The 24,884-nt window shown below is 46.0% G+C and overlaps 21 non-coding genes across 21 annotated transcripts; 10 read left to right on the top strand and 11 right to left on the bottom strand.

Annotated features, from left to right (window-relative positions):
* Nucleotides 1-1,373: 1,373 nt before the first annotated feature.
* On the top strand, nucleotides 1,374-1,463 carry TRNAI-UAU (transfer RNA isoleucine (anticodon UAU)). Its single transcript is given in 2 exon segments — nucleotides 1,374-1,411; nucleotides 1,428-1,463. It is a non-coding gene; the product is annotated as a tRNA-Ile (tRNA).
* A 173-nt stretch (nucleotides 1,464-1,636) lies between these two features.
* Nucleotides 1,637-1,726, bottom strand: TRNAI-UAU (transfer RNA isoleucine (anticodon UAU)). Its single transcript is given in 2 exon segments — nucleotides 1,637-1,672; nucleotides 1,689-1,726. It is a non-coding gene; the product is annotated as a tRNA-Ile (tRNA).
* A 1,025-nt stretch (nucleotides 1,727-2,751) lies between these two features.
* Nucleotides 2,752-2,841, top strand: TRNAI-UAU (transfer RNA isoleucine (anticodon UAU)). The gene is given in 2 exon segments: nucleotides 2,752-2,789; nucleotides 2,806-2,841. It is a non-coding gene; the product is annotated as a tRNA-Ile (tRNA).
* A 173-nt stretch (nucleotides 2,842-3,014) lies between these two features.
* Nucleotides 3,015-3,104, bottom strand: TRNAI-UAU (transfer RNA isoleucine (anticodon UAU)). The gene is given in 2 exon segments: nucleotides 3,015-3,050; nucleotides 3,067-3,104. It is a non-coding gene; the product is annotated as a tRNA-Ile (tRNA).
* Nucleotides 3,105-4,152: 1,048 nt separating this feature from the next.
* Nucleotides 4,153-4,242, top strand: TRNAI-UAU (transfer RNA isoleucine (anticodon UAU)). Its single transcript is given in 2 exon segments — nucleotides 4,153-4,190; nucleotides 4,207-4,242. It is a non-coding gene; the product is annotated as a tRNA-Ile (tRNA).
* Nucleotides 4,243-4,415: 173 nt separating this feature from the next.
* Nucleotides 4,416-4,505, bottom strand: TRNAI-UAU (transfer RNA isoleucine (anticodon UAU)). Its single transcript is given in 2 exon segments — nucleotides 4,416-4,451; nucleotides 4,468-4,505. It is a non-coding gene; the product is annotated as a tRNA-Ile (tRNA).
* A 1,530-nt stretch (nucleotides 4,506-6,035) lies between these two features.
* On the top strand, nucleotides 6,036-6,125 carry TRNAI-UAU (transfer RNA isoleucine (anticodon UAU)). The gene is given in 2 exon segments: nucleotides 6,036-6,073; nucleotides 6,090-6,125. It is a non-coding gene; the product is annotated as a tRNA-Ile (tRNA).
* A 173-nt stretch (nucleotides 6,126-6,298) lies between these two features.
* On the bottom strand, nucleotides 6,299-6,388 carry TRNAI-UAU (transfer RNA isoleucine (anticodon UAU)). The gene is given in 2 exon segments: nucleotides 6,299-6,334; nucleotides 6,351-6,388. It is a non-coding gene; the product is annotated as a tRNA-Ile (tRNA).
* An 817-nt stretch (nucleotides 6,389-7,205) lies between these two features.
* Nucleotides 7,206-7,295, top strand: TRNAI-UAU (transfer RNA isoleucine (anticodon UAU)). Its single transcript is given in 2 exon segments — nucleotides 7,206-7,243; nucleotides 7,260-7,295. It is a non-coding gene; the product is annotated as a tRNA-Ile (tRNA).
* A 173-nt stretch (nucleotides 7,296-7,468) lies between these two features.
* On the bottom strand, nucleotides 7,469-7,558 carry TRNAI-UAU (transfer RNA isoleucine (anticodon UAU)). Its single transcript is given in 2 exon segments — nucleotides 7,469-7,504; nucleotides 7,521-7,558. It is a non-coding gene; the product is annotated as a tRNA-Ile (tRNA).
* Nucleotides 7,559-9,736: 2,178 nt separating this feature from the next.
* On the top strand, nucleotides 9,737-9,826 carry TRNAI-UAU (transfer RNA isoleucine (anticodon UAU)). Its single transcript is given in 2 exon segments — nucleotides 9,737-9,774; nucleotides 9,791-9,826. It is a non-coding gene; the product is annotated as a tRNA-Ile (tRNA).
* Nucleotides 9,827-11,132: 1,306 nt separating this feature from the next.
* Nucleotides 11,133-11,222, top strand: TRNAI-UAU (transfer RNA isoleucine (anticodon UAU)). Its single transcript is given in 2 exon segments — nucleotides 11,133-11,170; nucleotides 11,187-11,222. It is a non-coding gene; the product is annotated as a tRNA-Ile (tRNA).
* Nucleotides 11,223-11,395: 173 nt separating this feature from the next.
* On the bottom strand, nucleotides 11,396-11,485 carry TRNAI-UAU (transfer RNA isoleucine (anticodon UAU)). Its single transcript is given in 2 exon segments — nucleotides 11,396-11,431; nucleotides 11,448-11,485. It is a non-coding gene; the product is annotated as a tRNA-Ile (tRNA).
* Nucleotides 11,486-12,647: 1,162 nt separating this feature from the next.
* TRNAI-UAU (transfer RNA isoleucine (anticodon UAU)) lies at nucleotides 12,648-12,737 on the bottom strand. The gene is given in 2 exon segments: nucleotides 12,648-12,683; nucleotides 12,700-12,737. It is a non-coding gene; the product is annotated as a tRNA-Ile (tRNA).
* A 1,304-nt stretch (nucleotides 12,738-14,041) lies between these two features.
* On the bottom strand, nucleotides 14,042-14,131 carry TRNAI-UAU (transfer RNA isoleucine (anticodon UAU)). Its single transcript is given in 2 exon segments — nucleotides 14,042-14,077; nucleotides 14,094-14,131. It is a non-coding gene; the product is annotated as a tRNA-Ile (tRNA).
* Nucleotides 14,132-15,379: 1,248 nt separating this feature from the next.
* On the bottom strand, nucleotides 15,380-15,469 carry TRNAI-UAU (transfer RNA isoleucine (anticodon UAU)). The gene is given in 2 exon segments: nucleotides 15,380-15,415; nucleotides 15,432-15,469. It is a non-coding gene; the product is annotated as a tRNA-Ile (tRNA).
* Nucleotides 15,470-16,670: 1,201 nt separating this feature from the next.
* Nucleotides 16,671-16,760, bottom strand: TRNAI-UAU (transfer RNA isoleucine (anticodon UAU)). Its single transcript is given in 2 exon segments — nucleotides 16,671-16,706; nucleotides 16,723-16,760. It is a non-coding gene; the product is annotated as a tRNA-Ile (tRNA).
* Nucleotides 16,761-18,202: 1,442 nt separating this feature from the next.
* On the top strand, nucleotides 18,203-18,292 carry TRNAI-UAU (transfer RNA isoleucine (anticodon UAU)). The gene is given in 2 exon segments: nucleotides 18,203-18,240; nucleotides 18,257-18,292. It is a non-coding gene; the product is annotated as a tRNA-Ile (tRNA).
* Nucleotides 18,293-19,531: 1,239 nt separating this feature from the next.
* TRNAI-UAU (transfer RNA isoleucine (anticodon UAU)) lies at nucleotides 19,532-19,621 on the top strand. The gene is given in 2 exon segments: nucleotides 19,532-19,569; nucleotides 19,586-19,621. It is a non-coding gene; the product is annotated as a tRNA-Ile (tRNA).
* Nucleotides 19,622-20,860: 1,239 nt separating this feature from the next.
* Nucleotides 20,861-20,950, top strand: TRNAI-UAU (transfer RNA isoleucine (anticodon UAU)). The gene is given in 2 exon segments: nucleotides 20,861-20,898; nucleotides 20,915-20,950. It is a non-coding gene; the product is annotated as a tRNA-Ile (tRNA).
* A 2,794-nt stretch (nucleotides 20,951-23,744) lies between these two features.
* TRNAI-UAU (transfer RNA isoleucine (anticodon UAU)) lies at nucleotides 23,745-23,834 on the bottom strand. Its single transcript is given in 2 exon segments — nucleotides 23,745-23,780; nucleotides 23,797-23,834. It is a non-coding gene; the product is annotated as a tRNA-Ile (tRNA).
* Between the last annotated feature and the right edge of the window lie 1,050 nt (nucleotides 23,835-24,884).

The raw sequence follows: 24,884 nt of genomic DNA on the forward strand, positions 1-24,884 counted from the left end.
CACCTTCGCTATATTTAGCATGTCTTGGAATGTGTGGGACTCAACACAATGGAGAGAGAGAGAGAGAGAGAGAGAGAGAGAGAGAGAGAGAGAGAGAGAGAGAGAGAGAGAGAGCAAGCAACAACTGACTAGTCATTGAAAGCCTTTCCAGCATTGTTATGGGCCATTTTATATCGACTGCTTCACCTCCGTGTTTACTATTACCATGGGTTACTTTAATATGATATTCGGCAGATGAGTAAAAACAATGGGAAAATTTTTTTCTCTTTCCTTGGAAGTGGTCGTACATCATGTTAGTCAGTCTTGGGGATTGGTTGAGAGCTGTTCAATGGCCTGTGTCAAGTTATACCCAGACGATGAGACGGCTTTAAGAAATTTACACCTTTATCTATCTGGACGGACGTTCCATTACATGATTATTATTTTCCCCCCCTCTATGTTTTGTGAGGTGATAGACCAAAGTGTTTCCCCCTGGCGAACTCTGGATTTCTCATATGACGGTGGTTTCGTTACACCATCTCTAGAAATCGAGGCATAGCTCTTCACAGGAAACACATGTCGTTCTTTGTACGTTCAAGATGTTTCGTTTGTCGACTTGTAAATGCTTTAAGAAAGCTCTATAGGGCTTTTATCGTGTGAGTTGTTACGTGTCCAGTTTTCGTGAGTCGTTCCTGGCGATGTATTGCTTACAGACGGTCAAGGGATCTGAGGTTTGAGCCTCCTCGGCCTCAGCAGAGAAAAAGGAAGATTGGAGAAGTGTTTGTGAGGGAAGGTCAGGTAATGTTGTCCGAGGGTGAGGGTATACGTGGGGGGGCGTCGGCTTTCCCCGACCCATCAGGGCTCACTTGTATGGCATTATCTCCCTCAGGGGTAAACCATGCCTTCGAACCCTTGAGTTTGCATCCCTACAGTAACACAAGGGGAACACCACCCCTGGGTGTTGATTTTAAGCCCCCCCCCCCCCCCAGAGTTCGAGATCATAATAAAGTTAAGGTCATGTTCTACTAGGCCAAGTGAGAATATTCCCTCTAAGGCTTAGGCCTCAGTTCTTAACGCTACCTCGCTAACGCAGGAAATGGCGAGTGTGTTTGAAAAAATTATCATTATTATCATTATTAGTAGCACTAGAAGCAGTATTGTCACAGGTTCTACTAGTAATAACATATGTTGTATATGTTTGACAGAATGGCCTGGGACACTAAGTCATATGTATATGATATGCAGATAACTCACAAAAGAATATCAACTTTATATATATATATATATATATATATATATATATATATATATATATATATATATATATATATATATATATATATATATATATATATAATGTCCCAGATGATCGTGGTTGATCCCAAGCTAAGCAGGTCCCAGTGGCGCAATCGGTTAGCGCACGGTACTTATATGACAGTGTCTGAGCCATGCCGAGGTTGTGAGTTCGAGCCTCACCTGGGACACATGTTTTCCACACAACACCTGTCCTGCCAGCCTGGCTGGAGTCTACCAGCAACAGTTCCTTAACCAACCACACTTCGAGTTCTGTAGGTAAAACTTAAGTTTAAAACTGGCACTGAGGGTTGTGGGTAGACTCCATCCAGGCTGGCAGGACAGCTGTTGCCTGGAAAACATGTGTCCCAGGTGAGGCTCGAACTCACAACCTCGGCATGGCTCAGACACTGTCATATAAGTACCGTGCGCTAACCGATTGCGCCACTGGGACCTGTGTGGCTCATCATAGACCGACCACGTGAAGCTGGAACCTCAATGCCCCAAGGTGGCTCTGCACAGGATTTTATCTTATTAGAGCAGATTAGATGATACCAAGAAGACGACTGTTAAGGTAAGAAAAATTAGGTTCCATTTCGACAAGTTATATGAAGCTAATTTTAAACGCATCTTTTCCCTAGAAAACTCGAAGGTACCAGCCTCAGTGAAGGCCTGTCAAAGAGGATTCTTGTCACTTCGATGTTCCACTTCAAGAAACCAGAGAGAGCAATGACCTTTTACATGTGAGGCAATATTAAGTTGTGTTTTTATTAAGTGATTCATGATTGAGGAGAAAATGACATAATTAACAGCGAACTAAGTATTGTGTAGTAGTCGGGGCCGAATGACCAGGTCCTCCACCATCAGAATTGTGAGCTGTGCGGTAAGGAATAACCAAGTCCTCCAACACCAATTTCTTGTGGTGCTTGATAAGTAGTAACCAGGTCCTCCACCTCCAGTTCTGTGTGATGTTTGGGAAGCAGTAACCAGGTACTCCACCTCCAGTTTTGTGTGGTGGACGGGGAGGGACATCCAAGCCCTGCATCACCATTATTATGTGGTGGACGGAGTGGGACATCCAGGTACTTTACCCTCAGTATTGTTTGATGGTCGTGGTAGTGGTATGTTAACCAAATCATGCACCAGAAAGAGTACATTAACCATGGCTTGGTGAAGCTTTATTCCAGTACAGGTTGGTCTAAACCCAAACATTTGTCACCTGAACACATCGAACCAAACTTCATTACTTCTATATTGTTAGTCTCGTTTTTCTTTAGCTTGATACAACCTGTTAATGGAACCTAACTAAATTTATCTTGCCGTAACAGTAGTCTTATCAATATGGAATAATCTGCTCAGTTTAGGTAATATCCTGTGTTAGGAAACTGAGGTGGTAGTAAACCCTCCAACAACGTGCAGAGCCACCGTGAGGCATTGAGGTTACATGTGCACGTGGTCGGCCTATGGTGAGCCACACAGGTCCCAGTGGCGCAATCGGTTAGCGCACGGTACTTATATGACAGTGTCTGAGCCATGCCGAGGTTGTGAGTTCGAGCCTCACCTGGGACACATGTTTTCCACACAACACCTGTCCTGCCAGCCTGGCTGGAGTCTACCAGCAACAGTTGCTTAACCAACCACACTTCGAGTTCTCTAGATAAAACTTGAGTTTAAAACTGGCACTGAGGGTTGTGGGTAGACTCCAGCCAGGCTGGCAAGACAGGTGTTGCCTGGAAAACATGTGTCCCAGGTGAGGCTCGAACTCACAACCTCGGCATGGCTCAGACACTGTCATATAAGTACCGTGCGCTAACCGATTGTGCCACTGGGACCTGTGTGGCTCACCATAGGCCGACCACGTGAAGCTGGAAACTCAGTGCCCCAAGGTGGCTCCGCACAGGATTTTATCTTATTAGAGCAGATTAGCTGATACCAAGAAGACGACTGTTAAGGTAAGAAAAATTAGGTTCCATTTCGACAAGTTATATGAAGCTAATTTTGAACGCATCTTTTCCCTAGAAAACTCGATGGTATCAGCCTCAGTGAAGGCCTGTCAAAGAGGATTCTTGTGTCACTTCGTTGTTCCACTTCGAGTAACCAGAAAGAGCAATGACCTTTTACATCTGAGGCAATATTAAGTTATGTTTTTATTGTCATTCATGATTGAGGAGAAAATGACATAATTAACAGCGAACTAAGTACATACAAGTTAATACCTCAAATGATAAATGTTCTTATTACCATTAGTGATCCCGTATGACAACTGAAGGCTCTCTTCAGTCTCCACCATAAGTATTGTGTAGTGGTCGGGGCAGGATGGCCAGGCCCTCCACCTTTAGTTTTGTATGGTGCTTGGGAAGCAGTAACCAGGTCCTCCACCTTCAGTTTTAAGTGGTGCTTGGGAAGCAGTAACAAGGTCCTCCACCTCCAGTTTTGTGGTGCTTGGGAAGCAGTAACCAGGTCCTCCACCTCTAGTTTTGTGTGGTGCTTGGGAAGCAGTAACCAGGTCCTCCTCCACTAGTTTTGTGTGGTGGACGGGGAGGAACATCCAAGTCTCGTACCACCATTATTGTGTGGTGGACGGGGAGGGACATCCAAGTCCTGAACCACCATCATTGTGTGGTGGACGGAGTGGGACATCCAGGTACTTTACCCTCAGTATTGTTTGATGGTCGTGGTAGTGGTATGATAACCAAATCATGCACCGGAAAGAGTACATTAACCATGGCTTGGTGAAGCTTTATTCTAGTACAGGTTGGTCTAAACCCATATCCTGTGTTGGGAAACTGAGGTGGTAGGAAATCCTCCAACAACGTGCAGAGCCACCGTGAGGCATTGAGGTTACATCTGCGCGTGGTCGGTCTATGGTGAGCCACACAGGTCCCAGTGGCGCAATCGGTTAGCGCACGGTACTTATATGACAGTGTCTGAGCCATGCCGAGGTTGTGAGTTCGAGCCTCACCTGGGACACATGTTTTCCACACAACACCTGTCCTGCCAGCCTGGCTGGAGTCTACCAGCAACAGTTGCTAAACCAACCACACTTCGAGTTCTGTAGATAAAACTTGAGTTTAAAACTGGCACTGAGGGTTGTGGGTAGACTCCAGCCAGGCTTGCTGGACAGGTGTTCCCTGGAAAACATGTGTCCCAGGTGAGGCTCGAACTCACAACCTCGGCATGGCTCAGACACTGTCATATAAGTACCGTGCGCTAACCGATTGCGCCACTGGGACCTGTGTGGCTCACCATAGGCCGACCACGTGAAGCTGGAACCTCAATGCCCCAAGGTGGCTCTGCACAGGATTTTATCTTATTAGAGCAGATTAGATGATACCAAGAAGACTACTGTTAAGGTAAGAAAAATTAGGTTCCATTTCGACAAGTTGTATTAAGCCAAGTTTGAACGCATCTTTTCCCAAGAGAACTCGAAGGTACCAGCCTCAGTGAAAGCCTGTCAAAGAGGATTCTTGTGTCACTTCGATGTTCCACTTCGAGTAACCAGAAAGAGCTATGACCTTTTACATCTGAGGCAATATTATGTTTCCATGAAGTCATTCATTATTGAGGAGAAAATGGCATAATTAACAGCGAACTAAGTACATATAAGTTATTAATTCAAATGATGAATATTCTTATATACCATTAGTGATCCCGTATGACAACTGAAGACTCTCTTTAGTCCCCACCATAAGTATTGTTTAGTGGTCGGGGCGGGATGACCAGGTCCTCCACCACCAGAATTGTGAGCTACGTACGTGGTAAGGAATAACCAGGTCCTCCGCGACCACTAGTTTCTTGTGCTTGATAAGCAGTAACCAGGTCATCCACCTTTAGTTTTAAGTGGTGCTTGGGAAGCAGTAACAAGGTCCTCCACCTTCAGTTTTGTGTGGTGCTTAGGAAGCAGTAACCAGGTCCTCCACCTCCAGGTTTCTGTCGTGCTTGGGAAGCAGTAACAAGGTCCTCCACCTTCAGTTTTCTGTGGTGCTTAGGAAGCAGTAACCAGGTCCTCCACCTACAGTTTTGCGTGGTGCTTGGGAAGCAGTAACTAGGTCATCCACCTTCAGTTTTCTGTGGTGCTTAGGAAGCAGTAACCAGGTCCTCCACCTCCAGTTTTGTATGGTGCTTGGGAATCAGTAACCAGGTCCTCCACCTCCAGTTTTGTGGTGTTTGGGAATCTGTAACCAGGTCCTCCACCTCCCGTTTTGTGTGGTGTTTGGGAATCAGTAACCAGGTCCTCCACCTCCAGTTCTGTGTGATGTTTGGGAAGCAGTAACCAGGTACTCCACCTCCAGTTTTGTGTGGTGGACGGGGAGGGACATCCAAGTCTGGTACCACCATTATTGTGTGGTGGACGGGGAGGGACATCCAGGTACTTTACCCTCAGTATTGTTTGATGGTCGTGGTAGTGGTATGATAACCAAATCATGCACCAGAAAGAGTACATTAACCATTGCTTGGTGAAGCTTTATTCCAGTACAGGTTGGTCTAAACCCAAACATTTGTCACCTGAACACATCAAACCAAACTTCATTACTTCCATATTGGTACAGTCTCAATTTTCTTTAGCTTGATATAACCTGTTAATGGAACTAGATTTATCTTACCGTAACAGAAGGCTTATCAATATGGCCTAATCTGCTCAGTTTAGGTAATATCCTGTGTTAGGAAACTGAGGTGGTGGAAAACCCTCCAACAACGTGCAGAGCCACCGTGAGGCATTGAGGTTACATGTGCACGTGGTCGGCCTATGGTGAGCCACACAGGTCCCAGTGGCGCAATCGGTTAGCGCACGGTACTTATATGACAGTGTCTGAGCCATGCCGAGGTTGTGAGTTCGAGCCTCACCTGGGACACATGTTTTCCACACAACACCTGTCCTGCCAGCCTGGCTGGAGTCTACCAGCAACAGTTCCTTAACCAACCACACTTCGAGATCTGTAGGTAAAACTTGAGTTTAAAACTGGCACTGAGGGTTGTGGATAGACTCCATCCAGGCTGGCAGGACAGCTGTTGCCTGGAAAACATGTGTCCCAGGTGAGGCTCGAACTCACAACCTCGGCATGGCTCAGACACTGTCATATAAGTACCGTGCGCTAACCGATTGCGCCACTGGGACCTGTGTGGCTCACCATAGGCCGACCACGTGAAGCTGGAAACTCAGTGCCCCACGGTGGCTCTACACGGGATTTTATCTAAACTGAGTAGATTAAATAACATCAAGAAGACGACTGTTAAGGTAAGAAAAATTAGGTTCCATTACGACAAGTTATTTTGAGCCAAGTTTGAACGCATGTTTTCCCTTCAGAACTCGAAGGTACCAGCCTCAGTGAAGGCCTGTCAAAGAGGATTCTTGTGTCACTTCGATGTTCCACTTCGAGTAACCAAAAAACGCAATGACCTTTTACATCTGAGGCAATATTATGTTTCTATGAAGTCATTCATGATTGAGGAGAAAATGACATAATTAATAGCGAACTAAGCACATACAAGTTAATACCTCAAATGATAAATGTTCTTATTGCCATTAGTGATGCCGTATGACAACTGAAGACTCTCTTCAGTCTCCACCATAAGTATTGTGTAGTGGTCGGGGCGGAATGACCAGGTCCTCCACCTTCAGTTCTGTGTGATGTTTGGGAAGCAGTAACCAGTTGCTCCTCCTTCAGTTTTGTGTGGTGGACGGGGAGGGACATCCAGGTACTTTACCCTCAGTATTGTTTGATGGTCGTGGTGGTGGTTTGATAACCAAATCATACACCAGAAAGAGTACATTAACCATGGCTTGCTGAAGCTTTATTCTAATACAGGTTGGTCTAAACCCATATCCTGTGCTAGGAAACTGAGGTGGTGGAAAACCCTCCAACAACGTGCAGAGCCACCGTGAGGCATTGAGGTTACATCTGCGCGTGGTCGGCCAATGGTGAGCCACACAGGTCCCAGTGGCGCAATCGGTTAGCGCACGGTACTTATATGACAGTGTCTGAGCCATGCCGAGGTTGTGAGTTCGAGCCTCACCTGGGACACATGTTTTCCAGGCAACAGCTGTCCTGCCAGCCTGGCTGGAGTCTACCAGCAACAGTTCCTTAACCAACCACACTTCGAGTTCTGTAGATTAAACTTGAGTTTAAAACTGGCACTGAGGGTTGTGGGTAGACTCCAGCCAGGCTGGCAAGACAGGTGTTGCCTGGAAAACATGTGTCCCAGGTGAGGCTCGAACTCACAACCTCGGCATGGCTCAGACACTGTCATATAAGTACCGTGCGCTAACCGATTGCGCCACTGGGACCTGTGTGGCTCACCATAGGCCGACCATGTGCAGATGTAACCTCAATGCCTCACGGTGGCTCTGCACAGGATTTTATCTTATTAGAGCAGATTAGATGATACCAAGAAGACGACTGTTGAGGTAAGAAAAATTAGGTTCCATTTCGACAAGTTATATTGAGCTAATTTTGAACGTATCTTTTCCCTAGAAAACTCGAAGGTACCAGCCTCAGTGAAGGCATGTCAAAGAGGATTCTTGTGTCACTTCGATGTTCCATGTCGAGAAACCAGAGAGAGCAATGACCTTTTACATCTGAGGCAATATTAAGTTGTGGTTTTATTGTCATTCATGATTGAGGAGAAAATGACATAATTAACAGCGAACTAAGTATTGTGTAGTAGTCGGGGCGGAATGACCAGGTACTCCACTATCAGAATTGTGAGCTGTGTAGTAAGGAATAACCAGGTCCTCCAACATCACCAATTTCTTGTAGTGCTTGATAAGCAGTAACCAGGTCCTCCACCTTCAGTTTTGTGTGGTGCTTGGGAAGTAGTAACCAGGTCCTCCACCTCCAGTTTTGTGTGGTGCTTGGGAAGCAGTATCCAGGTCTTCCACCTCCAGTTTTGTGTGGTGCTTGGGAATCAGTAACCAGGTCCTCCACCTCCAGTTCTGTGTGGTGCTTGGGAAGCAGTAACCAGGTCCTCCTCCTCTAGTTTTGTATGGTGGACGGGGAGGGACATCCAAGTCTTGCACCACCGTTATTGTGTGAAGGACGGGGAGGGACATCCAGGTACTTTACCCTCAGTATTATTTGATGGTCGTGGTAGTGGTATGATAACCAAATCATGCACCAGAAAGAGTACATTAACCATTGCTTGGTGAAGCTTTATTCCAGTACAGGTTGGTCTAAACCCAAACATTTTTCACCTGAACACACCAAACCAAACTTCATTACTTCTCTATTGGTACAATCTCGTTTTTCTTTAATTTGATATAACCTGTTAGTGGAACCTAACTAAATTTATCTTACCGTAACAGTAGTCTTATCAATATGGCCTAATCTGCTCAGTTTAGGTAACGTTACGAACTCAATACTTATTCAAGCAAGGTCCCCAGTAACATATGTATGTTACAAATGCTATGCTGATCCTTGGCTTCGCAAGGACGTTAGATTTGTTACGTTACACAACGCAGAATAACACTATCTTAATTAAAGTCATGGGATTAAACAAACACCAACATCAGAATTACTTTCATTTAAGTTAACACTGAACATGAGTTTAACATTGAACATTGAACATGAGTTAACATTCCAGATAAGATTTCAAGCCAGGAGATCTCTTTCCTTTATGACAATTTATTCGATAACTTTACACTTAGTTAGACCTGACGTGACACGGTAAACATCATCGTTACACTTAGCTGAACCTGACGTGACACAGTAAACATCTTACAAACTGGGGCAGCGGTGGCTACAGGGTTCGAGACAGTGAAAACTCACATTACCTTGATGGGCTCGGGACTGCTGAAGGAATCGAGGCTCAGCGGGTGTCAGAGGTTTTTATTACAAACAGGAACGACTTGTGTCCGCCCTGTTACCCTGTGATGCCACCCTTGATTGGCTATGGGCCTAAGGCCCAGTTGTGATTGGAGGAGGGTGCCAAGTGCCACTCCTACTTGGCTGGAGGGCCACAGGTCCGGCGGTGATTGGAGGTGTCACCCGTAAAACAGCTGACTGGCTGAAAGGAACTTAAGTTCGTCCCACATCTGCCTAGAGGCTCCACCTTCTCTTGTCCTGACAGCGACGACACTGTATGGGGGCCGTAGGTTGACCCCATCTTGACCTGGTGCCTCGGATGGAAGGTCCGAGTGTCGAGGTGGACTGGATTGATGGCCATCTGGTTTCCCTCTCGAAGGTATGAGGAAGACATGAGACTTAATGGTTCGGTTAGGGAAGTGAAATCCGAGCCGATAGCGGAGGGAAGGCCTTGGCCCTCGTCCTAACATGAAATAGCACTTATACTATACACAAAGACACACACATACATATACACGAACATGTGGGCACACACGTGTTCGTAACAGTAATATCCTGTGTTAGGAAACTGAGGTAGTAGGAAACCCTCCAGCAACGTGCAGAGCCACCGTGAGGCATTGAGGTTACATCTGCACGTGGTCGGCCTATGGTGAGCCACACAGGTCCCAGTGGCGCAATCGGTTAGCGCACGGTACTTATATGACAGTGTCTGAGCCATGCCGAGGTTGTGAGTTCGAGCCTCACCTGGGACACATGTTTTCCACTCAACACCTGTCCTGCCAGCCTGGCTGGAGTCTACCATCAACCCTCGGTGCTAGTATTAAACTTCAAGTTTTCCCTACAGAACTCGAAGTTACCCGCTTCAGTGAAGGTCTGCCCAAGAGGACTCTTTCGTCACTTCGATGTTCCACTTCGGGAAACCAGAAACAGGAATGACTTTTGCATCAAAGGCAACATTAAGTCATGTTTCCATGAGGTCATTCATGAGTGAGGAGAAAAGAATAGTTACCGTTGAACTAAGTACATACAGGTAAATACTTGTAATGAAAAATGTTCTTATATACCATTAGCACCGCTTTATGTCAACAGAAGACTGTCTGTTCAAGATAGAAGCCATGATGTTTCCGACGTAAACGTATATGGCAGCCTTCCAGATGTTTGCTCCATACCAGTTTGGCTTCGTGTGTGTGTGTCGCTATGCATTCTTATTTGACTGAGTTCATTGTTGGCATCAGGGCATCTATAGTGAAGACATAACCAGATCTTCTACCAGTATTGTCGGGTGTTCGGGTGGGATAACGAAGTCCTCCACCACCAGTATTGTGTGGCTGGCATGTTGGGATAACCAGGTCCTCCACCACTAGTATTGTGTGGTAGGCAAGGCGGTATGGTATAGCCAGGTCCTTCACCACCAATGTTGTGTGGTAGGTGGAGCGGTAGAACCAGATGCTCCGCCACCAGTATTATGTGGTGGTCTGGGCAGGACTGAAAGTCCACCACTAGTATTGTGTGGTGAGCTAGGCGGGATAATCAGGACTTCCACCACCATTTTTCTACTGTGGTGGGTGGAAAGAAATAACCAGGACCTTCACCACCATTATTGTGTGCTGGACGAGGTGGGGCATTCAGGTCCCTTACCACCACTATTGTAGGGTAGACGGAGCAGGACATCCAAATATTCTACCACTAGTACTGTGTGGTGCTGGCGGACAGAAAAACAGACTTTTCTCGTTGAGAATGCATTTACCATGGCTTGGTGAATCTTTACTCCAGTGCACGTTGGACTACAATCAACTATTTGTCACTTAATCAGAATTAACCAAACCAAAACTCATTGATTCTGTCATGACATAGCCTTTATCAGTTTGATTTAACTTACCCTAATGGAACCTAATTAGACTTACCTTAGCCTAACGGTAGTCGTCTTAATATGGTGCGATCTGCTCAGTTTAGATAAAATCCTGTGCTAAGTAACTAGAAACCCTCCAACAACGTGCAGAGCCACCTGGGGCATTGAGGTTCCAGCTGCACTTGGTCGGCCTATGGTGAGCCACACAGGTCCCAGTGGCGCAATCGGTTAGCGCACGGTACTTATATGACAGTGTCTGAGCCATGCCGAGGTTGTGAGTTCGAGCCTCACCTGGGACACATGTTTTCCACACAACACCTGTCCTGCTAGCCTGGCTGGAGTCTACCCACAATAGGTGCTTAACCCATCACACTTCGAGTTCTGAAGCTAAAACTTGAGTTTAAAACTAGCACTGAGGGTTGTGGGTAGACTCCAGCCAGGCTGGCAGGACAGGTGTTGTGTGGAAAACATGTGTCCCAGGTGAGGCTCGAACTCACAACCTCGGCATGGCTCAGACACTGTCATATAAGTACCGTGCGCTAACCGATTGCGCCACTGGGACCTGTGTGGCTCACCATAGGCCGACCACGTGCAGATGTAACCTCAATGCCTCACGGTGGCTCTGCACGTTGTTGGAGGGTCACCCACAACTCTAGTTTCCTAACACAGGATTTTATGTAAAATGAGATTAGATCATATGAATAGACTACTGTCTGGGTGAGGTCAATTTAGTTATGTTCTATCAGCACAGGTTGTATCAGGCTAAAAGAAATCTATGTCAGGATAAAAGTAATCAGGTTTGGTTCGGTTAGTTTCAGATCAGGTGACAAATATTTGGGTTTAAACCAACTTGTTTTTCTCTCCTAACGGTGCAGGACCTGGTTATTACACCACAATCACCACACAATACTAGTGGTACAGGACTTGGACGTCCCTCCCTGTACCGTCTACCACACAATAATGATGGTAAAGGACCTGATTATTCCTTCCCACGCATCATAAAAAAACTGGTGGTGGAGGATCTAGTTAACCCGTCCCGACCTCTACACAAAACTGGTGATGAAGGATCAGCTTGCCTACCACACGGTACTAGTGGTGGAGGACCTGGTTAGCCCAACATGCCAGCCACACAATACTGGTTGTAGAGGACCTGGTCATTCCATTCAAACACCACACAATACTGGTAGAAGATCTGGTTATGTCTTCACTATAAATGGTGTGATGCCAATAAAGAACTCATTCAAATAAGGATGTATAGAGAGACACACGAAGCGAAGTTGGTGTGGAGCAAAAATCTGGAAGGCTGTCATACGTGTTTACCTCGGAAACATCATGGCTTGTCTCGAAGAGACAGTCTTCTGATGTCATACAGCAGTGCTAATGGTATTTAAGAACATTTATCATTACAAGTATTTACCTGTATGTATTCAGTTCAATGGTAATTATTCTTTTCTCCTCACTCACGAACGACTTCGCGAAAACATTTCTTGATATTGCCTCAGATGTAAACGGTCATTCCTATTTCTGGTTTCTCGAAGTGGAACATCGAAGTGACACAAGAATCCTCCAGGACAGGCCTTCACTGAGGCCGGTACCTTTGAGTTCTGTGTGTAAAACTTGTGTCTTAAATCAGTACTGAGAGTAAAGGTAGTGTGGCGGGTTAACCTACTGTTGCTGGTAGACTCCAGCCAGGCTGGCAGGACAGCTGTTGCCTGGAAAACATGTGTCCCAGGTGAGGCTCGAACTCACAACCTCGGCATGGCTCAGACACTGTCATATAAGTACCGTGCGCTAACCGATTGCGCCACTGGGACCTGTGTGGCTCACCATAGGCCGACCATGTGCAGATGTAACCTCAATGCCCCAGGTGGCTCTGCACGTTGTTGGAGGGTTTCTAGTTACTTAGCACAGGATTTTATCTAAACTGAGCAGATAACACCATATTAAGACGACTACTGTTACGGTAAGGTAAATCTAGTTAGCTTCCATTACGATAAGTTAAATCAAGCTGATAAAGGCTATGTCATGACAGAATTAATGAGTTCTGGTTTGGTTAATTCTGATCAAGTGACAAATAGTTGACATTAGTCCAACGTGCACTGGAGTAAAGATTCACCAAGCCATGGTAAATGTATTCTCAACGAGAGAAGTCTGTTTTTTCTGTCCGCCAGCACCACACAGTACTAGTGGTAGAATATTTGAATGTCCTGCCCCGCCTATCCCACAATAATGCTGGTAAGGGACCTGAATGTCCCACCTCGTCCAGCACACAATAATGGTGGTGAAGGTCCCGGTTCTTTCTTCCCACCCACCACAGAAGAAAAGTGGCGGTGGAAGTCCTGATTATCCCGCCTAGCTCACCACACAATACTAGTGGTGGACTTTCAGTCCTACCCGGTCCACCACATGATACTGGTGTTGGAGCATCTGGTTCTACCGCTCCACCTACCACACAACATTGGTGGTGAAGGACCTGGTTATACCAAACCGCCTTGCCTACCACACAGTACTAGTGGTGGAGGACCTGGTTATCCCAACATGCCAGCCACACAATACTGGTGGTGGAGGACCTCGTTATCCCACCCGAACACCACACAATACTGGTAGATCTGGTTATGTCTTCACTATAGATGGCGTGATGCCAACAATGAACTCAATCAAATAAGAATGCATAGCGACACACACACACGAAGCCAAACTGGTATGGAGCAAACATCTGGAAGGCTGCCATATATGTTTACGTCGGAAACATCATGGCTTCTGTCTTGAACAGACAGTCTTCTGTTGACATAAAGCAGTGCTAATGGTATATAAGAACATTTTTCATTACAATTATTTACCTGTATGTACTTAGTTCAACGGACACTATTTTTTTCTCCTCACTCATGAATGACCTCATGGAAACATGACTTAATGTTGCCTTTGATGCAAAAGTCATTCCTGTTTCTGGTTTCCCGAAGTGGAACATCGAAGTGACAGAAGAGTCCTCCTGGGCAGGCATTCACAGAAGCGGGTAACTTCGAGTTCTGTAGGGAAAACTTGAAGTTTAATACTAGCACCGAGGGTTGCTGGAAGACTCCAGCCAGGCTGGCAGGACAAGTGTTGCTTGGAAAACATGTGTCCCAGGTGAGGCTCGAACTCACAACCTCGGCATGGCTCAGACACTGTCATATAAGTACCGTGCGCTAACCGATTGCGCCACTGGGACCTGTGTGGCTCACCATAGGCCGACCACGTGCAGATGTAACATCAATGCCTCACGGTGGCTCTGCACGTTGCTGGAGGGTTTCCTACCACTCTACTTTCCTAGCACAGGATTATATCAAAATTGAGCAGATTTGACCAAATTGAAAAGACCACTGTTAGGGCAAGACGAATTTAGGTTTTATTACGACAGGTTATATTAAGCTAAAAAGAAAAGACTATGTTGGGATAAAAGTAATTAGGTTTTGTTGACTTAGTTCTGATGTCCCGCCTCGTCCACCACACAATACTGGTGGCAGAGGTCCTGGATGTCCCTCCCCGTCCACCACACAATAATGGTGGAAGACCAGCTTATTCTTTCCCACGCACCACACAAAACTAGTGGTGGAGAACCTGGTTCTTCCTTCCCACGCACCACACAAAACTAGTGGTGGAGAACCTGGTTCTTCCTTCCCACCCATCACACAATACTGGTTGTGGAGGACCTGTTTATTACTCCGCTTCGACCACCATAAAATATTTGTAGTGGAGGACCTGGATATTCCATCCCAGCCCATCACACAATTCTGGTGGTCGAACCTGGTTATCTCGCTCCGCCCACCACACAATACTGGTGGTGAAGGACCTTCAAGTCCCTCCCCGTCCACCACACAATACGGGTAGTGAAGGAAGTGGTTATCCCGCCCTGACCACCACACAAACCTGGTGTTGGACCTAATGATCCCATCTTGCCAGCCACACAATACTAGTAGTTGAAGATCTGATTATGTCGTATATATGATGTGATGCCGATAATGAACTCATTAAAGTAATAGTGCATAGCCACACACACACACACACACACACACGAACATTTGAAAGGCTGCCATACATGTTTACGTGGGAGAGATCATGGCTTCTTTACTGAAGAGACAAACTTGTGTTGTCAGACAGCATTACTCATGTTATATAAGATTACTTATAATTAGAAGTATTTACCAGTACGTACTTAATTGACTAGTAATTATTAGATCCTCAATAATGAATGACTTTACGAAAACAATATTCATTATTGTCACAGATGCAAAGGTTGTTCCTCTTTCTGGTTTCTCGAAGTGGAACATCGAAGTGACACAAGAATCCTCTTAGACAGGCTTTCACTGAGGCTAGTACCTTCGAGTTCTGTGGGTAAAACGTGTGTTTAAAACTAGCACTGAGGGTTGTGGGTCGACTCCAGCCAAGCTGGCAGGACAGGTGTTGCCTGGAAAACATGTGTCCCAGGTGAGGCTCGAACTCACAACCTCGGCATGGCTCAGACACTGTCATATAAGTACCGTGCGCTAACCGATTGCGCCACTGGGACCTGTGTGGCTCACCATAGACCGACCACGGGCACATGTAACCTCAATGCCCCAGGTGGCTCTGCACGTTGTTGGAGGGTTTCCTACCACTCTACTTTCCTAGCACAGGACTATATCAAAATTGAGCAGATTTGACCAGATTGAAGAGACGACTGTTAGGGCAAGATGAATTATAGTTAGGTTTCATTACCACAGGTTATATTAAGCTAAAAAGAAAAGGCTATGTTGGGATGAAAGTACTTAGGTGTTGTTGACTTAGTTCTGATGTTCCGCAACTAATATGGTTTGGGTTAGTTCCGTTCAGGTGACAAATGTTTAGGTGTAGAGCAACCTGTACTGGAATAAAGCTTCACCAAGCCATGGTGAGTGTTCTCCCCACCAGAAATGCCTGTTCGTCTGTCACAGTGGCGCAGGACCTGGGTATTAACCCACGACGACCACACAACACTGGTGGTACAGGACTTGGACGCCCTGCCCCGACCCGTCTACCGTCTATCCAACCATAAAGCTGGTAAAGGACCTGAATATTCCGTTCCTTTCAGCACATAATGCTGGTGGCGGAGGTCCTAGTTATAGCGCCCCACACACCACACAGTACTCGTGGTGGAGGACCTGATTATTCCAACGGGCCAACCACACACTACTGGTGGTGGAGGACCTAGTTATCCCACCCGAATGCCACTCAATACTGGTGGAAGATCTGGTTATGTCTTCACTATAGATTGTGTGATGCCAACAATGAACTCAGTCAAGGGAGGAAGCACAGCGAGACACACGAAGCCAGCCTGGTATACAGCAAACATCTGGAACGCTGCAGTTTATATGTTTACCTCGGAAAGATCATGACCTTTTATTGAAGAGATAGTCTTCTGTTGTCGCACACCAGTGCTAATGGTATATAAGAACATTTATCATTGCAAGTATTTATCTGTATTTACTTAGTGCGCTGGTAAGTATTCTTTTTCCTCACGCGTGAATGAATTCGTCAAAACATTACTTGATGTTGCCTTCGATGTAAAAGGTCATTCCTTTTTGTTTTCTCGAAGTGGAACATCGAAGTGACACAAGAGTATTACCTGACAAGCCTTCACTGAGGCAGATACCTTCGAGTTCTGTAGGTCAAACCTATGCTTTAAACTAGCAATGAGTGTTGCTGGTAGACTCCAGCCAGGCTGGCTGAACAGGTGTTGTGTGGAAAACATGTGTCCCAGGTGAGGCTCGAACTCACAACCTCGGCATGGCTCAGACACTGTCATATAAGTACCGTGCGCTAACCGATTGCGCCACTGGGACCTGTGTGGCTCACCATAGGCCGACCACGTGCACATGTAACCTCAATGCCTCACGGTGGCTCTGCACGTTGTTGGAGGGTTTCCTACCACCCTAGTCTAATGGCACAGGATTTTATCTAAATTGAGCAGATATGGTCAAATATAAGACGATTGTTAGGTTAAGGTAAATTTAGTTAGGTTCCATTAACACAGGTTATATCAAGCTGGAAACTATGAGCACATATCATGATAAAAGTAATGAGGTTTGAGTATAGTTCAAATCAGGTGACAAATGTTTGAGTTTAGACCAACCTGTACTGAAATAAAAGCTTCACCAAGCCATGGTCAGTGTGCTCTCCACCAGAAAAGTCTGCTCTGTGTCATGGTTGTGCTGGACCTGTGTATTACGTCACGACCACCACACATTACTGGTGGTAGAGGACATGTGTGTCCTACCTCGTCCAGCACACAATAATGGTGGTAAAGGACCTGATTATTCCTTCCCTCCCACCACAGAAAACTGGTGGTGAAAGTCCTGGTTAACCCGTTCCGCCCACCACACAATACTGGTGGTGGAAGTCCTGATTATCTCGTCTCGTTCACTACACAATGCTGGTGGTGAGGGACCTCCATGTCCCACCTCGTCCACCACATAATACTCGTGGTAGAGGATCTGGTCATACCGCTCCACCCACCACACAATACTGGTGGTGAGGGACTTATAGCGCTCCGCATACCACACAATACTGGTGGTAAGGGACCTGGTTATACCAATCTGCACACCACACAATAGTAGTGGTGAAGGTCATGGTTATCCCAACACACCAGCTTCAAAATAGTAGTAGTAGAGGACTTAGGTATCCCAGCCAAACCCCACACAATACTGGTAGAAGATCTGGTTATGTCTTCAATAGAAATGGTGTGATGACAGTAATGAACTCATTCAAGTAAGAACGTGTAGCGAGACACATGAAGCCCAGTTGGTATGGAGCAAACACCTGGAAGGCTGCCATACGTGCTTACGTCGGGAAGTTCATGGCTTCTGTCTTAATGTTATACAGCAGTACTAATGGTATATAAGAGCATTTATCATTACAAGTATTTACCTGTATGTATTTAGTTCAGTGGTTCTTCCGTTCTTCTCACTCATAAATGACTTTATGAAAACACTTCTTAATGTTGCCTCAGATGTAAAAGGTCATTCCTTTTTCTGGTTTCTCGAAGTGGAACATCGAAGTGACACAAGAATCCTTTTTGACATGCCGTCACTGAGGCTGGTACCTTCGAGTTCTGTAGGGAAAACACGCGTTCAAACTTGGCTTAATATAACTCGTCGTAATGGAACCTAACAGTCGTTTTATTGATATAATCTAATCTAGTCAGTTTAGATAAAGCAACGGGCAGAGCCACCGTGGGGCATTGAGGTTCCAGCTGCACTTGGTCGGCCTGTGGTGAGCCACACAGGTCCCAGTGGCGCAATCGGTTAGCGCACGGTACTTATATGACAGTGTCTGAGCCATGCCGAGGTTGTGAGTTCGAGCCTCACCTGGGACACATGTTTTCCAGGCAACACCTGTCCTGCCAGCCTGGCTGGAGTCCACCCACAACCCTCAGTGCCAAGTTTAAACTCCAAGTTTTACCTTCAGAACTCGAAGAAAACTGCCTCAGTGAAGGCCTGTCCAAGAGGATTCTTGTGTTACTTCGATGTTCCACTTCGAGACACCAGAGAAAAGAATTACCTTTGTATCTAATGCAATATTGAATGTTGTTTTCATAAAGTCATTCATGAGTAAGGGTCTAATAATTACTAGTGAATTAAGTACGTACTGATAAATACTTCTTATTATAAGTAATCTTATATATCATGAGTAATGCTGTCTGACAACACAAGTCTAGCTCTTCAAGAAAGAAACCTTGATCTCTCCCACGTAAACATGTATGGCAGTCTTTCAAATGTCCGTGTGTGTGTGTGTGTGTGTGTGTGTGTGTGTGTGTGTGTGTGTGTGTGTGTGTGTGTGTGTGTCTGGCTATGCACTCTTACTTTAATGAGTTCATCATTGGCATCACACCATATATAAGGAAGACATAACCAGATCTTCTTCTATCAGTATTGTGTGGCTGACATGGTTCTCCTTCGCCAGTGTTGTGTGATGGGCATGATGTAAAAACCAGGTCCTTCGCCACAATTATTGTGTGGTGGGCGGAGCGAGATAACCAGGTTCGACCAACAGAATTGTGTGATGGGCTGGGATGGAATATCCAGATCCTCCACCACAAATATTTTATGGTGGTCGAAGCGGAGTAATAAACAGGTCCTCCACAACCAGTATTGTGTGATGCATGGGAAGGAAGAACCAGGTTCTCCACCACTAGTTTTGTGTGGTGCATGGGAAGGAAGAACCAGGTTCTCCACCACTAGTTTTGTGTGGTGCGTGGGAAGGAATAAGCTGGTCTTCCACCATTATTGTGTGGTGGACGGGGAGGGATATCCAGGACCTCCGCCACCAGTATTGTGTGGTGGACGAAGCGGAACATCAGAACTACGTTAACAAAACCTAATTACTTTTATCCCAACATAATCTTTTCTTTTTAGCTTAATATAACCTGTCGTAATAAAACCTAAATTCGTCTTGCCCTAACAGTCGTCTTTTCAATTTGGTCAAATCTGCTCAATTTTGATATAATCCTGTACTAGGAAAGTAGAGTGGTAGGAAACCCTCCAACAACGTGCAGAGCCACCGTGAGGCATTGAGGTTACATCTGCACGTGGTCGGCCTATGGTGAGCCACACAGGTCCCAGTGGCGCAATCGGTTAGCGCACGGTACTTATATGACAGTGTCTGAGCCATGCCGAGGTTGTGAGTTCGAGCCTCACCTGGGACACATGTTTTCCAGGCAACACCTGTCCTGCCAGCCTGGCTGGAGTCCACCCACAACCCTCAGTGCCAAGTTTAAACTCCAAGTTTTACCTTCAGAACTCGAAGAAAACTGCCTCAGTGAAGGCCTGTCCAAGAGGATTCTTGTGTCACTTCGATGTTCCACTTCGAGACACCAGAGAAAAGAATGACCTTTGCATCTAATGCAATATTGAATGTTGTTTTCATAAAGTCATTCATGAGTGAGGGTCTAATAATTACTAGTGAATTAAGTACGTACTGATAAATACTTCTTATTATAAGTAATCTTATATATCATGAGTAATGCTGTCTGACAACACAAGTCTAGCTCTTCAAGAAAGAAACCTTGATCTCTCCCACGTAAACATGTATGGCAGTCTTTCAAATGTCCGTGTGTGTGTGTGTGTGTGTGTGTGTGTGTGTGTGTGTGTGTGTGTCTGGCCATGCACTCTAACTTTAATGAGTTCATCATTGGCATCACACCATATATAAGGAAGACATAACCAGATCTTCTACTACCAGTATTGTGTGGCTGACATGGTGGGATCTTTTGGTTCTCCTTCGCCAGTGTTGTGTGATGGGCATGATGTAAAAACCAGGTCCTTCGCCACAATTATTGTGTGGTGGGCGGAGCGAGATAACCAGGTTCGACCACCAGAATTGTGTGATGGGCTGGGATGGAATATCCAGATCCTCCACCACAAATATTTTATGGTGGTCGAAGCGGAGTAATAAACAGGTCCTCCACAACCAGTATTGTGTGATGCATTGGAAGGAAGAACCAGGTTCTCCACCACTAGTTTTGTGTGGTGCATGGGAAGGAAGAACCAGGTTCTCCACCACTAGTTTTGTGTGGTGCGTGGGAAGGAATAAGCTGGTCTTCCACCATTATTGTGTGGTGGACGGGGAGGGACATCCAGGACCTCCGCCACCAGTATTGTGTGGTGGACGAAGCGGAACATCAGAACTACGTTAACAAAACCTAATTACTTTTATCCCAACATAATCTTTTCTTTTTAGCTTAATATAACCTGTCGTAATAAAACCTAAATTCGTCTTGCCCTAACAGTCGTCTTTTCAATTTGGTCAAATCTGCTCAATTTTGATATAATCCTGTGCTAGGAAAGTAGAGTGGTGTGGTAGGAAACCCTCCAACAACGTGCAGAGCCACCGTGAGGCATTGAGGTTACATCTGCACGTGGTCGGCCTATGGTGAGCCACACAGGTCCCAGTGGCGCAATCGGTTAGCGCACGGTACTTATATGACAGTGTCTGAGCCATGCCGAGGTTGTGAGTTCGAGCCTCACCTGGGACACATGTTTTCCACTCAACACCTGTCCTGCCAGCCTGGCTGGAGTCTACCCACAACCCTCAGTGCTTTAAACACATGTTTTACCCACAGAACTCGAAGGCACCAGCCTCAGTGAAGGCCTGTCCAAGAGGATTCGTGTGTCACTTCGATGTTCTACTTCGAGGAATCAGAAAGAGGAATGACCTTTGCATCTAAGACAATATTGAATATCGTTTTCATGAAGGCATTCATGAATAGAGAAAATTATTTCCAGCGAACAAAGTCCATACAGTTAAATGCTTGCGGTGGTGATTATATATATATATATATATATATATATATATATATATATATATATATATATATATATATATGTATATATATATATATATATATATATATATATATATATATATATATATATATATATATATATATATATATATATATTATACTTAATGAGTCCACGGGGAAAATGAAACACGATAAGTTCCCAAGTACACTTTCGTGTAATAAACACATCATCAGGGGAGACACAAGAGAAAAAAATATGAGTCAGTTGATATTTCCCTCTTGTGTCTCCCCTGATGATGTGATTATTACACGAAAGTGCACTTGGGAACTTATCGTGTTTCATTTTTCCCGTGGACTCATAGGAATATACTTGTTCACGCACAAAATTGTGATCCTTTCCAATATATATATATATATATATATATATATATATATATATATATATATACCATTAGTAATGTTGTCTGACAGACATAGTCTTTCTTATAAACGAAGACGCCATGATGTCTCCGTTGTAAACATGTTTGGCAGCCAGTTCTTGGCTTCGTGTTTCGCTGTGCACTCTTACCTTATGAGTTCGTTATTGGCATCAGACGTTATATAAGGAAGACAACCAGATCTGTTACCGATGTTGTGTGGTGGTCGGGGTAGCGCAACCAGGTCCTCCACCACCAGGATTGTGTGGTGCGTGGGACGGGATAACCAGTGTTGTATGGTGCGTGGGACGGGATAACCAGGTCCTCCACCACCAGTGTTGTGTGGTGCGTGGGACGGGATAACCAGGTCCTCCACCACCAGTGTTGTATGGTGCGTGGGACGGGATAACCAGGTCCTCCACCACCAGTGTTGTGTGGTGCGTGGGACGGGATAACCAGTGTTGTGTGGTGCGTGGGACGGGATAACCAGTGTTGTGTGGTGCGTGGGACGGGATAACCAGTGTTGTATGGTGCGTGGGACGGGATAACCAGTGTTGTGTGGTGCGTGGGACGGGATAACCAGTGTTGTGTGGTGCGTGGGACGGGATAACCAGTGTTGTATGGTGCGTGGGACGGGATAACCAGGTCCTCCACCACCAGTGTTGTGTGGTGCGTGGGACGGGATAACCAGTGTTGTGTGGTGCGTGGGACGGGATAACCAGTGTTGTGTGGTGCGTGGGACGGGATAACCAGTGTTGTATGGTGCGTGGGACGGGATAACCAGTGTTGTGTGGTGCGTGGGACGGGATAACCAGTGTTGTGTGGTGCGTGGGACGGGATAACCAGTGTTGTATGGTGCGTGGGACGGGATAACCAGTGTTGTGTGGTGCGTGGGACGGGATAACCAGGTCCTCCACCACCAGTGTTGTGTGGTGCGTGGGACGGGATAACCAGTGTTGTGTGGTGCTTGGGACGGGATAACCAGTGTTGTGTGGTGCGTGGGACGGGATAACCAGTGTTGTATGGTGCGTGGGACGGGATAACCAGTGTTGTGTGGTGCGTGGGACGGGATAACCAGTGTTGTGTGGTGCGTGGGACGGGATAACCAGTGTTGTATGGTGCGTGGGACGGGATAACCAGTGTTGTGTGGTGCGTGGGACGGGATAACCAGGTCCTCCACCACCAGGATTGTGTGGTGGTCGGGTCAGTATTGATCCCAGAGCTGACCCCCAGTTACTACTGACAACACATATTGTTTACCGTGGGTTTGTGTTAACCTCAACTCCAAAACGTTGCTTCATCTCCCATTCTACCCCAACTCCCTCTAGCAATCTTTGGAGGCGACCCCAGCAACGCCATCCTCCCCCTTCAAGGCTGGGGTTTGAAGGGGAGGTTGGTGCTGGTAGAGCCCCTCCCATCGTTAAATATTAACATGATGCTGTGTTTAGCCCGAAGCTTAATGAAGCACCGCTCACCCACAGTGTAGCGACCTCTGGCTATCACCGCTTATATATATATATATATATATATATATATATATATATATATATATATATATATTGCATATGGACGTACACTTTCATAGAACACATAGTACCCTACGACAGCTAAGAATCGAACCCAGGACCTTTTGTGTGATAGTCGGGAACGCTAACTGCTAGGCTATGGTCGCCCCCAATTGAGGAAATGACTATTCGATTACAAGTAATTGAAGACCCTTCATCTCACATCCATGAGCAACGGGGTCTACACTGGTGTGTCTCTTTTAGGGAAGGTCTGTAGAGGCCTGGATGTGGAAAGGGAGCTGTGGTTTCGGTGCATTACACATGACCAACTAGAGACTGAGAATGTGAACGAATGTGGCCTTTCTTCGTCTGTTCCTGGCGCTACCTCACTATCGCGGGAAACTGAGATCAAAAGGGGGGGGGGGGGACGTTATTAGTCCTGACGTACAAAGTCCAGTGTTTCAGCCAGTCCGGACCGGGCCAGGATTGCCAACACTTACACAGACGTCACACTCGCATATCCATCTCCATCTTAGCAGGTTATTCTGTCGGCAGCGCTTTCACTGGCCACAATTGATTGCTTAATTGGTTTGATTAAACATTTGTCCCAGGTGAGGCTCGAACTCACAACCCCGGCATGGCTCAGACACTGTCATATAAGTACCGTGCGCTAACCGATTGCGCCACTGGGACCTTGGCAACACTGATCCCGTTCGATTATGCTATTTTACGAAACAAAACGAGAAAAAAAAAACGAAGTTTTTACCATTCTTTTCCCCCAATGGTATTTTCCAGTTCGTTTAATCTGTTTTCATACGATATCGCGTGGCACCCTACCCCGATTGGTCTATCAGTTGACAGTGTTACCCAAAATTCTACGATTTCATCAGATTCATTTTGAAATTGGTTAATTGTTTTACATAACTGGATAATTGGCAGCGTTTGTTAGCTCGGGAGGTTGTGCGTGACCTGTCACAACTGCATCCAGGTTGTATTGGTCGACTCCCTGTGGAAACACACATTTCGTTGTATTCAAAATGTATTTGCGATGTGTTTTGTTATAGTTTCCATTCACAACACAGGCCAAAGGGACTATTTGCCATGGTTGAAGGCTGGGGCTTGTTTATAACAGGCGAGGTTCCTACCCATCTCATATTCACAAGATGTTCCTCAGTCTCTGAGGAGTTTATATCAGCTACGCATGACCCCCCCCCTTCCTCTGTGTATCTGTTGCTAAGATCTTGCGAGTTCGCGCACGCGCGTCGCTGGATATGCCGCGCGGGCGGCGAGAGATGGCGAAAATCAAGTCAAAAATAGTTAACCCTCCTACGTTTTCTTTGCGCCGCCGCCCAGGTATACCGAGAAAAGGTGTTGGTAATTACTTCGTTCTAAGTTCGTAGGCGCTTCAGAGTAAGGGGTCAGGTCAAAGGTCAAGCTGTCAGACTCAAGAGTCGTAACGGGTTGTGAAAGGGTCGTTCCGTCGTGTTCAAGGTTCGCGTCGTTTTGTTGAAGGGTCGTATTGCGTCGTGCTCAAGAGTCGTGATGTCGCGCTCAAGGGTCGTGCTGTCGTGCTCAAGGGTCGTGCTGTCGTGCTCAAGGGTCGTGCTGTCGTGCTCAAGGGTCGTGCTGTCATGCTCTAGGGTCGACCTGTCGTGTTTTCATGCTCGGGGAATCGTGTTATCGTGCTTAAGGGTCGTCCTGTCGTGCTTAAGGGGTTGTAATGTCGTACTCAAGGGGTCGTAA

This window comes from Panulirus ornatus, chromosome 57 (assembly GCF_036320965.1).
Source record: "Panulirus ornatus isolate Po-2019 chromosome 57, ASM3632096v1, whole genome shotgun sequence".
NCBI lineage: Eukaryota > Metazoa > Arthropoda > Malacostraca > Decapoda > Palinuridae > Panulirus > Panulirus ornatus.